At 44.8% G+C, this 15709-nt stretch overlaps 1 protein-coding gene across 1 annotated transcript in view; it reads left to right on the top strand.

The window, feature by feature from the left end:
* Positions 1-2183: 2183 nt before the first annotated feature.
* The window catches only part of PPFIBP2 (PPFIA binding protein 2), a 109977-nt gene continuing 96451 nt past the window's right edge, over positions 2184-15709 (top strand). Inside the window, exon 1 of the mRNA XM_033151935.1 lies at positions 2184-2274. The gene's annotated coding sequence lies outside the window, so the exon portion shown is untranslated. The remainder of the gene's footprint in view (positions 2275-15709) is intronic.

A 15709-nucleotide genomic window follows, 5' to 3' on the forward strand; every position in this document is an offset into this window, starting at 1 on the left:
CGAAAGGGGCCTTAACTCCATATTCATAGCCCAAGCTTCTTGACCAACAGAAAGGTCCCCCAGGCCTGCTGGCCTAATTAGATCCTGTCCAGATTCTAGAGCTGTCCTACAATATATACTAGCTGTATATAGAAGATGCTGCTATAAATTGGGGGCTTGTTCTTCTCTGTATACAGAGACTAGGCCTGTGATCAAAGTGCAGGTGGGCTTTTTCTAGCCGCTACTGCGCCATGAATAGCTGTGTCTGTGTGGATCTCCCTGTCCCCACATCATCATCATCACATCCATGGATGACTCTGTGTAGAAGCACCCCCCATCACTTTTCACTTAGTCTCTATCTATGCTTGTGTGTGTACACTGTATAGCAGCATTAGTTACAACACACCAAGGACCCAGTGGCAGGCACCTGGGGGTAAGTCCCATTAGAACTATTAGGCTGCAGTGTCAGCAGGCAATTGTATGTCACAAGGCAATAGCTTCAGCCCCATTGCGAATGCATTTACAGTTCTAAGAAGTAAAACCTAATTGATGCCTCCTCGTAGTGCAATTCTAGATGTACCCATCAGAAGTCACATTTAATTCAGTGGGACTTCAGGGTATCTACAGGGCTGCAGCATTGTTTATTCATTTATGTTTCACATTTATATCCTACTTTTCTTTCAAGAAGCAGAAGGGGGTGTGGATGGCTCTCTCCCTTCCCATACCCTATCCTCACAACAACCCTGGCTAGGCTGGCAGTTGGTGATTATCCCAAGGTGAGCTTCATGGCTGAGTGGGGATTTGAACCCAGGGCTCGGTCTCATGTCCTAGCCAGCACTCTAACCACTACATCACACTGCAATATATTTGCAGAGCAGCAAATGCAGCCCCAGTTCTGGGACAAGTCGAAACACGTCGATCCAAGGGTCCAAATTATTTTGGCATCTGAGGTGGAAAAACCCACGAACTCTCCCCCTGCCTGGTAGGAGAAAAAACACACCAACACTTAAATAAGTTGTTTCTCTTTCATGACAATCCAAATTCTCAGAGGGCTACCTCACTCCGCTTAACGGTAGGGCGTGTGTGTGCATGTTTACACGACCTCAAATCATATTAACTTCGGGGAATTCTACGTTGAGGTCTTCAGAACGTCTGAAAAGGGCCCATGGCGTGTTGCCATCGGCTGGGAACAAAGGGGGGAGAGTGGTGCGTTTCGTCGAATGGTCCCTCCCTGCGTGTTAATCTGGTGCCAATCAGAAAGCAGCTCCAAGCCAGGGGAGAAGGAGAAACAGAGAAGAAGGCAGCGAGCTTGCTGCCTCCCTTCGTTCAGCTTTATCCCTTCTGAATGAGCTGAGTGACAATTGGCAGACGCGGATCCTGGGCGCCTTATCCCGAGTCCTGCCGAGGGCGAACCGCCCCTCGCTCCAGGCAGCGAGCGCCGCAGACTGACAGAGCGGGATTGTTGCAGCACACACCGTTTCTCTCCCCGGCGTTGCCCGCTACACCACTCCCCGGCTCCAGCTAAAGCAGGCTTTGGCGGGGGACGGGTGGCGGGACGGGCGAGCAGCAGCTTCTCTGCTACAGCAGAGAAACTGCTGCTTGCCTCTCCACCACCTCCCGCTAAAGCAGGCTTTGGCGGGAGGGGGGGGGCGCCGGAAGGTGGTTCGCCTAGGGCGCAAGAAGCCCTAGCACCGGTCCTGGCTCTTTTTAAGTCAGCTTACTAGTTCTGATGAGTTTTAACCCCAGCAACCTCAAGATGGCTGCAGGTCCCCCGCCCTCCTGGAGTGGAGGCGAAGCTGCACCTGCTGGCATTCTCCCTTCCTTCCATGGACCCCCCCCCACCACCACCCCTTGCAAGCCCTCTTTATTCAGAACTGAAACCAACGGGACTGACTCCCGAGTAAGCGTACAGAAGCCCCCCTAACCAGCAGGCTAAGCTTGCTGCTGCACGCAGGAGCCCAGAAGCAGCAGCAGCCTGAGGCTCGAGTCTCCCCATAACTGCGGTCCGCGCGTCTCCCTCCGCCCCGGAGCAAGGCCGGGACTCCCCCTTGCCCGGGACACGCGTCCAGGCGCCACACTCCGAGTAGGGAATCACGTGGGGACCCTCGCGGCCGTCTGGCCCCGTCTCGGGAGCCAATGGGCGCGCGTGCCGCGAGGGGGCTCGGAGGCGCCTAGGAGCCCGAGCGCGCGCAGCAGGGACGCGGCTGCTTAAAAGGGCTGCACGGAGAAAAAGGCAGTCGCGGGTTCTTCCGCGGCAGCGCCGAGCGGAGTCGCCAGCGGACCTCACCAGGCAAGGTTAGTCGAGTCGCTCCCGCCTTCCAGGGCGCAAAGCCGGGCTGGCTGGGCAGAAACCGCCCTCGAGCTCTCTGCCTGCCGCGGGCAAGCGAGTCCCTTGGGTTGGGGGACTGGGACTGGGGAGGGCGAGTCCTCTCCCCCTGCTTCCTCAGGTGTGTTGCTTAGCCTTGTTTCACTGGCCGCCTAACTTTCTTTTGCAAACTTATAACCGTAGCTTCTCTTCTCCCCTTTTTTTGCGGGGGAGGTGAGGTAGTTATTGAACTATGGAACTCGCTGCCACAGAATGTCGCGACAGCTACTAACCTGGATGGCTTTTAAAAGAGGAGGATGGGACAAATTTGTGGAGGTTGAAGCTATTAGCCGTGGTGGCTCTACCCTGCCTTCGTGGCCAGAGGCAATGCCAGTTGCTGGAAACCACAGGTGAGGGGAATGTTTTGGTGCTCAGGTTTCCCACCTGGTTGGCCACTGTGAGGACAGGATGCTGGACTGGTTGAGCCACTGACCTGATCCAGCAGGCTCTTCTCATGTTCTTGTGTCTGTGGTGGGGGGAGGGGGAACCTCTTTGCTTCTTCCTAATGGATTGTGCTGCTCAGCACATTTTTAAAAGAAGTAAATTTCCATTGAAAACAGAGTGTCTTATTTCTTGGGCTTTTTAAAACAACTTGCAGTGTGATACTAATTGCGCTTTTACTTTGGAGCAAATCTCATTATTTCCAGCTAGACTCAATAGTGCAATCCCAAGTTAGCCCTGCTGAGCTCAATTCCCAAGTACTTGGGGATCCAATCCTGCATTTACTGACTTGGAAGTTCCATTTTCTAAGGAAAAAAATGCCTGGGATCAGACTGCAGTTTCGGAGTTAGCGTTTTAAGATTGCAGCCTCACTGGAATGTAAGGTCTTGAGATAAGCACTACATTTATTAAAGGGAAATGTCCTGGGAGGTGCTTTGTACCAGGGCACACCAAGTGCCCAGCACTGTCTCTGGCTGGCAACAGTTCTCCAAAATCTCTGAGCAGACAACCTTCACATCACCTGTGATCTTTTCTTTTAACTTGAGATGCCAAGGGTAGATAGAAGTTGACTTTCTGCATGCAAGCACAGTGACCCTCCCCTTCCTTAGTCTTTGGAAACATTTGCCCTTAATTCTGACTGTCAATTCTGACTATAGATTCTCTCAATGAGATTGTGAACCCTACAGGAGATGGGGTTTCTGGTCATTTATCCAGAGCAGGAATAGCCAATATGGTGTATTCCAGATGTTGCATACTACAACTCCCATGATCTGTGACCAACTGCCCATTGTGACTAGGGCTGATGGGAGTTGTAGTGCTAAAATATGGAGGACATCATGTTGACTACCTCTGATCCAGAGCTGGCTCTGTTCTGTCCTTTAGCAGACTACGTGCATGTAGGAAATGTGGACAGCAGGGACAGTTTTTGCATGCACACACACACACACAGTATCTGAACTGGACTAGGCCATATTATCATGCCTACTCCAAGCAGCTGGCTCTTGGACTTGAGGTGTGATGCTATTCAGAAGTAAATCCTGCTGTTTTCCATGAGGCTTGTAAGCATGCAGTCTTTTGTAAACCGCTTTGAGGTGTATAAATAAATTAAATGTTCTAATCTTGAATTCCATTCATCCGCAGCTCATTGAAACTTTGGCTGCAATGAAAGTAAACATCTGGGGCTGACTGAGAATCTTAATGCCAAAAGATGCAATCTATAATATAATTCCAGCAGTATGCTCCTTATGGCTGCAATCCTGTACTTGCTTACCTGGGAGGAAGCTTAACTGAACTCAGTTGAACTTACTTCTGGGTAGGCATGTAAATCAGCCAGGCTGCCAGGTAAATGCCTTGGGGTTTGTTTTCTTTAAACAAAATTGTGCTTTTTTGTATTAAACCGTCAGTCTTTTGCATAGGTAAGAATACACTCTTACCCTCTGTGTTTGTTGTTGTTCAGTCGTGTCCGACTCTTCGTGACCCCATGGACCAGAGCACGCCAGGCACGCCTATCTTTCACTGCCTCCCGCACTTTGGCCAAACTCATGCCAGTCACTTCGAGAACACAGTCCAACCATCTCATCCTCTGTCGTCCCCTTCTCCTTGTGCCCTCCATCTTTCCCAACATCAGGGTCTTTTCCAGGGAGTCCTCTCTTCTCATGAGGTGGCCAAAGTACTGGAGCTTCAACTTCAGGATCTGCCCTTCCAGTGAGCACTCAAGGCTGATTTCTTTAAGGATGGATAAGTTTGATCTTTTTGCAGTTCATGGGACTCTCAAGAGTCTCCTCCAGCACCATAATTCAAAAGCATCAATTCTTCGGCGATCAGTCTTCTTTATGGTCCAGCTCTCACTTCCATACATTACTACTGGGAAAACCATAGCTTGAACTATACGGACCTTTGTCGGCAAGGTGATGTCTCTGCTTTTTAAGATGCTGTCTAGGTTTGTCATTGCTTTCCTCCCAAGAAGCAGGCGTCTTTGAATTTCGTGACTGCTGTCACCATCTGCAGTGATCATGGAGCCCAAGAAAGTAAAATCTCTCACTGCCTCCATTTCTTCCCCTTCTATTTGCCAGGAGGTGATGGGACCAGTGGCCATCACCTCCTGGCAAATAGGGAAAGAAATGCTCCGCCCCTGGCTGCAAGCCCACAGCTCCTAGTTTGATATGCTTGAAAGTATAGACTAGACTAACCCTCTGTGTTAGTCTACTCTATACTTTCAAGCATATCAAACTAGGAGCTGTGGGCTTGCAGCCAGGGGCGGGGCAGGGGGGCCGCCCCGGGTAGCGCCCTGGGGAGGTGACACTTGGGGTGGAGTTTTCTTCTCAGTACATGTACCGGTACTTAGGCTCTTGGACTTAATGTGAATTTAGCCCAATCCTCTTTATGTTCACCTCGAAGTAAATCCCACTGTGTCTAGCATGGCTTATAATGGAATAAGGGTAACCAGGAGTTGTGTCTGAGTAGCTATTGAGTTTCACTCGTGGGGGAATATAGCAGGGTTCCTGGATTACACAGAGCTTTTCTTTATATAGTTGGCTAACGTAGTTCAAAAATATTTGGATGTCCTATAATGGTTAACAGGCAACTTGAAGTCCTACAAATGGCTTTTGATTTCTAGTGTAAAAAGTGGTGTCTCTTCTGTTGGAACAAAAGGCAATAGATACCAATGGTGTGAATTAAACGGCAACATGGAAGTCTGGCTGAAGCCTGGATGACTTGAAATGGGAACCATGTATTCTGCGATGCACTCTTGGGGTCTTTGAAAAGTTGATGTCTTTTAAACATTTGTTGTCTTTTTGGGGTTTATTCTTTCCCTTACCCAAAGCATAATACTTTGATCTCACAAGTCTTGTTTACTGCTTTGCTGTAAGATAGTAGCTTTATAGCAGCTGAGAAATGCAGATTTATTTGCAATGATGAGAGTGGCCATCTCCTATACTTGAGAGACACTGCACAAATGGAAAACATTGCTATGAGACAGCAGCATTGTTACTCCAAAAAATATTCTCTGGAGTCTGTGGTTCCATAAAGGACCATTGAGAGCCACTGAAATCAGGGGGACTTCCTAAATAAGTAAATAAGACTGCAAAACTATCCCCACCTCCTGGGAGTGAGCCTCACTGAATTCAATATGACTTACTTCTGAGTAGACCAGGTTAAGATTGCTGGGTAAGTCAGTGCATTTTCTGGTATGAATGGGTAAGCATTTCTGCTGAAACTTTAGTACAGTGGTAAGAACTTAATTCGTTCTGGAGGTCCGTTCTTAATCTGAAACTGTTCTTAACCTGAGGTACCAGTTTAGCTAATGGGGCCTCCCGCTGCCACCGCGCCGCTACCGCATGATTTATATTCTCATCCTGAAGCAAAGTTCTTAACCCGAGGTACTATTTCTGGGTTAGTGGAGTCTGTAACCTGAAGCGTCTGTAACCCGAGGTACCACTGTATTGCAATGAAATAGTTAAAGGCTGTAGAAAATGGAGTGAAGCCTCAATTCAGTTCTTCCTTACTTCTGTGCTTAAAGGTAAAGGTACCCCTGACCATTAGGTCCAGTCATGGACGACTCTGGGGTTGTGCGCTCATCTCGCTCGATAGGCTGAGGGAGCCGGCGTTTGTCCGCATACAGCTTCATGTGGCCAGCATGACTAAGCCGCTTCTGGTGAACCAGAGCAGCGCATGGAAATGCTGTTTGCCTTCCCGCTAGAGCGGTACCTATTTATCTACTTGCACTTTGATGTGCTTTCGAACTGCTAGGTTGGCAGGAGCTAGGACTGATCAACGGGAGCTCACCCCGTTGTGGGGATTAGAACCGCCGACCTTCCGATCGGCATGCCCTAGGCTCAGTGGTTTAGACCACAACCCGCGTCCCTAACTCTGTGCTTACTTCATAGCAAGGGTGACTAATCTGTAGACCTCCACATGATGTTGGACTCCAGCTCCCATAAGCCACAGCAAGCAAGGCCCAGTGGTCAGTTACGATGGAAGTTGGAGACAAACAACACCTGGCCAGAGGTTAGCCACCACTGCACTATATTGATACATGATAAAATCAGTTGTTGTTGTTACTAAATTGTTACTTCTGGCATTCTTGAGGCTGGAAAATATACTTGGAGCTAGGTTGAATAGGCACCTTAAAATATTCTCCTAGCACTTAAGATTTCAGGGGGTGGTGTGTATGTGTGTGTCAGACCCAAACAATTGGTACCATGTTGTTATCACTTAAGAATTTGATATATTTTTCCGTCTCTTCTAACAAAATGGGGAAGCCACACTTGCCCTGTTTTGTGTGTGTGGGGGGGGGTCGACTCACCTTCAGAATGAAGCAGGAAGCTACTGATTTGCCACCCGTCCCCCTTTTATTTATTTATTTTTTAAAGAAGCATACTTCTCAGATGAAATGGAGGTTTTTTGAAACATCGGTCTGCTCCGCTGTTTTCCAAAGAAACTCCTAATTGCACTTCTAATTGATGTTGTGGATTATAATTTGGTTGTAATATATCTGAAGAGACTAGGTTTCTGTGTTGTGGTCAAGAGAATCATATTCCACATTTTTGAAAGATGACTTCTGCATCCCTTGAGGTAAAGTCTGCTGGAAAAATTATAACTGTTGGTTTTTGCTATATTGATAGTACATAAAGCTGAGGAGCCAAACACTGGCATTCTAGTCTATTTACAGGGAAAGTGCTTTTCACCATGGTTTGGTTCTGGAAATGGAAGTTGTTGGGTAGTGCAAGATCTAGGCTTAAAACCAAACTCATTACAGATATTGCACAAGATTAGTATTAGAGACTGTTTTTATCACAGTAGCCTTACTGAGGTCATCAGAACTGTGCATAGAATTGCTTTGAAGTAGACTCTTGCGTTTTCAGAAGTTGATAATACAGTACTCTGTAATTCTGGAGTCATGTAACAGGATTTGTGGATCAAGGACCCTTGAAGTGTTTCTTTTTTCTTTTTAAAGTGCTTAATTGAAACCACGTCATGAAGTGTTTGTGCTTTCTACCTAATCTGTAGCTAACTAGTTAATACAATTTGCCTTAAAATCCCTGGCCCAACAGTGCTGTTGAGAAGGTTACAGTGCTGGTGCTTTTGTTTTTCTCATTAGCCAGACTTTGGCTCCTGCATTATATTGTGGTCACTGGACAGTGTGAATGGAAATAGGATTAAAAGTAGTCCCTAATCTGCCAATGCATGGTGCACCAACTCACTTTGGGCCTTTCCTGTGGATCGGTTTCTATAACAACAAATGTATGTATGTTCCTGAGTTGCACAGAATCCATATTTTTCTTCTTCTTCCCCTATAAGAAAGCACTTCTGTTCAGTCGACATCTCCTATTCCTAGCATTCAGACAGCCATCTATTGTCGCTGGGAAAACGCATTCCTTTCGTCAGCTGGTGGGACCATTCTCATTGGGAGTACTGTCTGAAATGTGAGCCTGAAATGACACTGTTGGAAGCTGCTTGTAATCGGTGACATAAGAGCCATCACAACTTCTCCTCCACTAATGCTGCCCTCATCCTGTCCCATGTTGGTGTTCCCCAATGCTTGGTCTGCATGGGAATTGAAGTGGAGACTGAGAAGTCCTGTGGAAAATGTCAGCATAATTTCAGCACCAGTGTGAGTTCACTCCATACAGAATGAGGACTCCATACCCTGGAATGTGTGTGATCCAGTCTTTCTTTAAAACATTTCGAATGAAAATTCCTGGGGCAATTAAAAACACAGCTCACGAAGCACAACTAATCAGTAAAACAGTTTGCAACTGTTAAAGACAGTGCTAAAACGAAAACACACCAGATGTTAAAAGGCTGGGAAAATATTTGCTGAGTGCTGAAAAGTTGTTGGCATAGGTACCAGGCGAGTTTTCCTAGGGAGGGATTTCACAAGCAGGCAACACAACCAGGAAGGCCCTCTCTTCTGTTGCCATCCACTACACTTCACACGAGTGGTTTAAGGCAGCCATTGCTGACCTAGTGCTGATGATTTGGCTGCAACTCCCATCATCCTCAGCCATTGCAGATGGTTTAAGAAAAAGGAGTAGCAGTACCTTCTTCCTATTCAGTGAAGCTTCAAGTATCTTGCCAGCTTCTCTACCTCTCTTCCTCACCCCCCCCCCCCATTCCACCTTTACATGTTATCATGCTTATGTATTCTGCCTTACAGCTGAAAAAAAAAACCAGGAAGGGATATTTGATGCTGGAAGAGATGGATGCATTTTTGGAGCATGGGCATAGCCAAGGGGGGCAGCCCCCCCCCAATCAAGTAAAACAATAAAAATACTTAACAAACTGAGGTTCTTCCCCCACCCCAGTATAAATCCTGGTTATGCCCATGTTTTGGAGCATGACCAGACCTCTGCACCCCACCCAGTTGCAGCAGATACCAACCCTCCTGAAAACAGAGTTTTCTTGGGCATAGCAAATGGGTGGAATGTGTCAGAGGCGCCAAGCGTGTCAAGCATTCTCCCGGAGTGGTCTGGGATATTGATGGAGGTTGCCCCGGTCATGTCTGCCAAGGTCCAGAGGTGATGAAAATACCACTTGTTTCGCCATGCAGGAGAATTGGGAAAGCAGCCCCCTTTGCATTCTCTGAATCAGGTATGCACAAAGAAGCCTGATGGACATGGCTTTGTGCATCACTGGAGTTCATCACGGATTCCACTTTGCCCAAGTCTGGGGTGGACTGTAGAAGCCAAAGTGGTGTGGAACCATTCTGCTCTCCACCCAAACTTTGCATATCTTGCACCAAAACTAGCAGTGCTGGATTTAGGCCATAGGACATTAAGGCGGGGGTATGTGTGCAAAATAATAATAATAATAATAATAATAATAATAATAATAATAATACCAATACCATATTACCAAAGTCCACTCCTGAAACTAGGAGCCCAACAAGTTTGGCAAGATGATTGCATCATTGCATACCATACTCGTTGGCTTTGGCGGTAACTAGTTCTTGCCTACACATGGAATTATTTTCATGTTGTAGACATAGATCTTCAATATTAATAGGGAATGATTCATCCACACTAATTATGCCTTTGTACAACCCAGTGGAGTGTGCGTGTTTGTGTGGCTGAGTTTTTCTTGGATTTTTTTAAGCTAAAAACTGATTAATCTTGAGGCTTTAGTCATTTTGATTACCATGGTCAGCTGAGCTCTGAATGCAGAATGAATCTCCCTGTAGATTCTGAGGAGTTTGTGATGGCATTTGCTCAATTTACTCTCCTAATTGCATTATTTAGGAACCTTCAAGGAAGTGGTGCATTTCCTTAGTTTGCTGAGGGGCTGGAGTTGGTGTGTGGGTGTGTGTAACTGAGCATCCTTGGTTGCAAAGTTGCTAGTTCTCAGATGGGTGTCTGTATCTCTAAGAGTTCAGAAGATGACGGCTTTGATTTCGAATATGCTAAGCATATGTTTGAACCTAAAGCTGTGTTAGTGCAGTAACCACGCTAAATGATAACATATGCTTAGGAATCTGTAATCAGCATACTCTCAGCTGACTCATTGCACTAAGACTTTTTGATGAATTATACTAATGGTAAATTGTCAACTAAAGCTTTCTAATGGTACCTCTTCCCAGAAATTATATGAAGCAAATCAGGTTTGTGAAAGAGATAAGAGACTGGCATTAAGGGAAGATCTTGGAAACATTAACTTGTGCCTTTTGAAGCATTGTACATTAGCAAATGAGATGCACATTGAGAACTAAATAGTGTTCTTTCCTAGTTGAGTTTCCCTCATTATCCAATGTAGATTTGCAGCTTTGACTTCATTGAAATCTGGATTTGATGTTAATTGGTCTGATTAATTATCTTTCAATGTAATCACTGCCAGTCCAAGGCTGATTTGCATAGCCATTAATCCTGTTTAGAAAGAGAAAGTGCAGGGCTCACTGAATGTAAATGGCAAGTATGCACAACCTAAAGTGTGCATCCATTATACCTGAAATGTGCTGTTACATGCTTTAGGCACCTCATGTCTTCACAGAAATGAAAGCTACAAATAGTATGTCCAAATACTTCACATCTTCTGATATTTGTTGCTAAAGTTTATATTTGTACTGTCAAGATTTCAAAGATCTTGGAGTACTTAAAATGGCCAGATTATCATTCTTATTATTGGGGGAGGGGAACCACTCCTCTTTAGAAGTCTAAATGTTGAAAGAATGATTTATACAAATCAGTAAGAATTCTGAAATCTAGAATGAATATAAATTAGATCAAGGAAAGTTCATTCAATTCAATACTTTCTCTTAATATAGTTATGGCTGGTATCTGACTAAGCTACACTTAGAGTACACTAGTTGAAATAGTCACGGAATCAGAGTTGGACAGCACCATGGGGCTCATCACGGCCAACCTCTTGCAATGCAGGGAATTTTTTTGCCCAACGTGGAGCTCAAACCCATAACCCTGAAACTTATTGTCTCATGCTCTACCAACTGAGCTATCTCTCCGAGTTAGTCATAACTAGCTTGCACGCTCCTTTTTGGGCTTGTGGTAGTATTTGCAAACCAAGAAAAACTGCAATGGGCATGACATGCATGCAGCAACTTTCCTCTCCCTTGCTGTAATCCCCATTGAAAATGCCTCTGTGCCAAATTAGTGGGGGTGTGTGTGTTCTGTTAAGGATGCATAATATACTGGGGAAGTAGACCTTGGGGAAACCATGAAGGCTTCAGTAACAGTGCTTAAAGTCTATAAAGGACAATTGTAGTAACTTTGTCCATAAGCATCATGCCACATCCTTGGATTGTGAGTAATCTTGCCGGCCTGTGGTATAATTTTATACAACAAATAATTGTGATACTACAATTACTGCTGCTTCTGCTGCTGCTGCTGCTGCTGCTACTACTACTACAATCCGCACCATTTTTCTTTCAATTCATTGATGTAACCATACATCTAAGGGGCATATCAGTTACCTCAGAAAGCATGTGATCTCAGCGTACCATTTCCTGAGATAACAGTGAGGTGTGGCAGATGAGAGAGAGCTATGCTTAACCTCTTCCATGTCCACCATGAGGCCACCTCTCCCTTGGCCTCACTTCTGGTGCTGGAGTTCAGCTTGCAGGGGGCACCTGTAAAATGACAGGTACATTCTCAGGGAAATATCAGTGGGTGGGGGAAACAGTTAATGGTATTCACTGACTCACTCTGGAAAATACCCTCATGGTCACATTAGCTTTAGGGGGAAAATAATAGAATTTGGAATCCTATGTTTTCCTTGTGTAGGTTGGCCCCAACCATCTTGTACAATTTCACTCTAGAAGCTATTCATGTAAGTTGGTGGAAGGGATGTCATTGGCTGACACTGGTATAAACAGAAATGCATGCCACGTCGCCTCTTTTTAAAGAAGCAATGAATTGAAAGAATTAATGCTAATTGGAATGCGTGCCAAGACTGACAACTATATCCACTCTGTTCCTAGCCTTCAAAGTGACATCACGAAGTACTCCACAAATAAATAATAACTACATTTTCGTCCATTTCATTCACATATTTGGGACATTTGCCAGCCTTTGAGACTTGCAGGCGTCATTATTCATGAATTGCTGTGTTGTGGGAAGAAGCTTGCCGTAGCGGGTTTGTTGTATGGGTATTTATAGCTCGACACTGGTTCACTTTCATGAAATCAGATGTACAGAACATCTTATTTTGTTTGCCTTAAACCATAAGGAATCTCCAAACTTTCTCTCGTCCTCTGTCTCTCCTGCCATATAATATGTGAGTTAAAGTCTGCCCTATTTCATGGAAACTGTTGTAACAGTTAATGAAGTGTGACACTTTTATATTGTGTTTTTCACTAAGTGTTACAATTTGTTGTTGCTTCAAGAAAATAAGAGCATAATACTAAACTGTTAAGCTGGTCAAAATGTGCCTTAAGAACCGGATGCAGCACCTCCCAGCTAATTCAATTAAGTATAGAGAGGGGCCATTGTATGCATTGTGGCAGCTTGTTGTCTCCCCGTCCCTTCTTGGCCCATGCTAGGACCAAAGGAACTTGTGGGGTAAAGGCTTGTTTGGCATAAGAAGAGTTTCTAGGGGACATAAACTAAGGGAAGAAAAGATAATCGATCAAGTAAGCATTGGCCATGAACAACTGTAGGGAATAAACTCAAGCAGTAGCATCGTCTTTAATGAAAGGTGCAAAATGTACAGCTAGTTCCAGGGTCTCCCAGAAGACTTCCTTGGACTGGTTAATAAACAGAAAATTTGGTAGAGAAAAGAGGGGAAAGGTGTTGCTGATGAAGGCAGCTGTCTTCAGTTTATTGAATTCATTCATATATATCAGGCACCCCCAAACTCGGCTCTCCAGATGTTTTCGGACTACAGTTCCCATCATCCCTGACCACTGGTCGTGTTAGCTAGGGGTGATGGGAGTTGTAGTCCCAAAACATCTGGAGGGCCGAGTTTGGGGGTAGCTGATATATATATATAATTTTTATAGAGAGAGATGTTTACAAACTTAAGAGACACAAGGAAAGGGGAGTAGAGGGGAAAGGTAAGGAGTGGAGGTCCATATGACGAATGCCAAAGCAGAGTGGTTGAGTTGTAAACAGGCGTTTATATTCAGTTAAGGCCACAGGTGCACCAACATGCTCTGCAAGCCTTGTTTTCTGTCTGGCGACAGAGGCCAGGCTGTACTTCCTTCAGCTTCAGGCAAAGAACAACTGTTGGTTGGCATGGAGTGTTCTTCTTTCTGGCAGGGATGGGAGAAACTAGCTGCCTGCCACTGCTCCTTCCTTCCCTGGATGGATGGGGCTGGGCTGGCCTTCCCCTTGCCATGATGGCCTTCCAGGAGGCAGGAAGTACAGCCTCCAAGAGTGACCCTTGGCACTTTGAAATGGTATTATGGGTGATGCGCTGTCCTTATGGGTTAAAGACACCAACACGTTGCTATACTTTTACAAAGTGATGTTTCTGAGCAGCTAGAGACCCCCCCCCCCAACTCCATGAATGGGCCACATGTCTTCTATGTAAGAAGTAGACGAGTCTCCATATTAAAGGATTGAGTTGCAGAACAGGTCACTGGACTGGCATATTTTTGCAGCTGGATAATATTTTGTATAAGAATTTTCCCTATACAATTAAGGACCTAAGTAAGCAACTTGCATTTTGAATGATGGGACTGGCTTTTTGTTTCTGTTATTCTTCCTTTTTCCTCTCTCTGTGTGTCACAGGTGAGTATCTATGGTGATGATTTTAAAATGTTTGCTTTCCAAATCTGTCTTTTAGAGCGCAGCTTCAGTCTTTAATAATTTTGACCGTTTCAAAGTAGTTTTGAAGGTTCTGCCTTTATCTCATGTTAATGTACCTTTAATGATTTTCGCTGAAGTAATAATTCTTAAAGATCTACCCGTGGATCATTATTCTCCATTTCCTTCACAAATGATAGATGAAAGATCAGATAGTTGTTATTTTTTTTAAAAGGAAATTATTCAAACTGGTGTTTTGCCTGAAATCAAGAATAGATAAATCAAATGCTTCGTGGGCAATGGAAGGAAGTGATTCTCAGATTTATCTCGGTTGGTGCTTCCTCTCTGTTGCAGTATCGTGATGGGCGTAACACATTTTCTAGGTTGTCGTCATGCTGCTTTTATAGAATCATAAAATCTTTATGTTGCTGTCTGTAGTGTAATATGGATTATACTTGTCCCCAAAAATGCAGAAAGCTATTAATGTAGACCTGGATCCCAAAGAGGCTCTGCAGCCCCTTCTCTAGTCTAGCGCCATTGTTTCATTTTTGCTTAATTAAAACACAATTGTTAAAATGCCTAAGTTGTATGCAAGTTAACATTTTTCGGTTTTGTTCCTTTAGGAGGTGCTTGGGCAGTGGGAAGAGGCATAGCTCAGTGTTAAGAACAAACTATCCCAGGTTCAAGCCTGCCTTCTGCAGGCAGTGCTGGGAAAGACTCCTGTCACTGGGAAATACTCCAGAGATTCACTGGCAGTTGGTAAACACTCGCCTTCCCCACCCTCTGATCCCAGATGCTGTTGGACTACAGCTCTCATCATCCCCTGAGCACTTACTGGGGATGATGGGCATTGTAGTCCAACCACACCTGAGGACTCAAGGTTAGGGAAGCCTGGTGTAGAGTAGATTGAGATAGATGTAGCAATGGTCTGACTTGGTGTAAGACAGCTACCGTTCTCTGATATGGATCCATGTGTTAAGTCACCTTCCTGACTTGGGACGAGAATACCTGAAGGACTGCTCATCTTTACATGTGCTTGCAGATACACTAAGATCTTCCTTATTCCTTACATTCCTCTTTTATGTTGTAGTGACAATGTTCTCATTTTGACCATCTTGATTTATTGTAACTTTTAACTTTTTGTTTTTTTATAAGAATTTATTGGTATTTAAACAGAGACAAAAAAGAAAAATACATACAAACTACAAAGAAACACATAAACAACAAAATACAAAACAAATAAGACTAATACATTACCTGAAAACACCCTACAACAACAAACACCTATTTAACTATTTTAATCTTCTGTATAATCTTATTTGGGGGACTTCCTCACGTCCTCTCTTCTGCGTTCATTTCAAATATACTGTAGTAACTTTGTAACTACTTTAACTTTTAACTTTTTGTAGGCCTCTTTGGAGGGTGTTTGCAGGATGGAGCCCTGCAGCAGCTGCTACTTAAATCTTTTTTATTTATTTACTTAAGGGAGAGGAGCGGTGTTGAAAGCATAGGTGGAATTCAGCATAGTGTTAAGTGGAGTATATGGATAGGGAACAAAGTCTGTTTCATTCTCCCCCCCACCCCACCCTGCCTGACACAGCACCTAAACCTGCTTTGTGGGTTTCCCCAACCTTCCAGAGCAGATTTGCATGGGGCAGGTTTTGGGGCAGGTGGGGAGACAGGTTGTGCAAGCACAACTTAGTTGAATCCTGCCCCAAATGTTTAA

This window comes from Lacerta agilis, chromosome 1 (assembly GCF_009819535.1).
Source record: "Lacerta agilis isolate rLacAgi1 chromosome 1, rLacAgi1.pri, whole genome shotgun sequence".
In the NCBI taxonomy this organism is placed as follows: domain Eukaryota; kingdom Metazoa; phylum Chordata; class Lepidosauria; order Squamata; family Lacertidae; genus Lacerta; species Lacerta agilis.